The sequence below is a fragment of the Battus philenor genome, unplaced genomic scaffold (assembly GCF_028537555.1).
Source record: "Battus philenor isolate CCGP_79_NKW_IND1 unplaced genomic scaffold, ilBatPhil1.0.hap1 SCAF_62, whole genome shotgun sequence".
NCBI lineage: Eukaryota > Metazoa > Arthropoda > Insecta > Lepidoptera > Papilionidae > Battus > Battus philenor.
Window position 1 is genome coordinate 1,361 of NW_027181729.1, and position 1,140 is coordinate 2,500.

The 1,140-nt window shown below is 55.2% G+C and overlaps 1 non-coding gene across 1 annotated transcript; it reads left to right on the forward strand.

Annotated features, from left to right (window-relative positions):
- Positions 1-288: 288 nt before the first annotated feature.
- Positions 289-445, forward strand: LOC137930746 (5.8S ribosomal RNA). Its single transcript, XR_011108914.1, has one exon. It is a non-coding gene; the product is annotated as a 5.8S ribosomal RNA (ribosomal RNA).
- Positions 446-1,140: the final 695 nt, after the last annotated feature.

Below are 1,140 nucleotides of genomic sequence, written 5' to 3' on the forward strand. Positions count from 1 at the left end.
TTATTGTCGGTTGGCGCTATACAAAACGAAATTTAAGCGGTTAGAAAGATGACAATGTCGTGCGTCACGCCAGCTCGTTGGGGGGTGCGCGGGTCGTCGTCGTTCATCATTCTAAAGGATTCGCGTCGGGGCGTTAAGCTTTTTCGGTGCCGTTTCTTTATGAACGCCTCGGCGCACATGAATTCGACCAACTTTCGACGTTAATACATAAAAACGGACAATCAAGTGGCCGACGGCGAGAGCCGTAGGCCGCTACCGTAAGTAATAACAACATTAAGAAAAAACCATTACCCTGGACGGTGGATCACTTGGCTCGCGGGTCGATGAAGAACGCAGTTAACTGCGCGTCATAGTGTGAACTGCAGGACACATTTGAACATCGACATTTCGAACGCACATTGCGGTCCGTGGAGAAATATCCAGGACCACTCCTGTCTGAGGGCCGGCTGTTAAAATATAAAAACCACACTGTTCGGTGTAGAACGCGCGCTACGTGCGCTCGCGCCGGTCGATGCGCGCGGCGGTGACGCGCGACGCGGCGGCGGCGGGTTGGTGGGGGGTGATGAACGAGCTCGCGGACGGTGCGATGGGACGATCTCTAATAAGAGTCTCTCGTCCGCGCCGCCGCGGCTCTCACTCTCTCTCTCTCACTATCCGCCGTCGCTGTCGTCGCGCTGCCGCTGCCGCACTACCGCGCGCGGGCGAGCGGGCGCGCGCTCTTTCGAACAATTGACGGTTTCCGTTGAACGTTCTTCGCGACGGACGACGGACGGCGGGGTGCTGCACCCCTCACGTCCGCGTACGCGCGGAGCGCGTTTACGGTCCGTTTAAATATATCGAATTGTATTGAATATGAAACGAGTGTGAAAAGATTACACGCATCGCTAAGACGCGAGTCTTCGTAGTGCGGTCTTCGTCCGAGCTCATCGGTTCGTGTATACGATATAATAAAATATATCGGAAGCACAGACGACGCGTCTCCGACGGATGCGACCGGCAGGCGGTGAATGTTTTCTTGCGCGGCAAGCGTAACGCACACACAAACATATGTAAGTAAACATTACGTGATGTTCATGTGCGCGCGCGCCTAGCCCGATGCGAGAGAGTTCACCGCTCGTCGTCGCTACGCATCCGTATTAT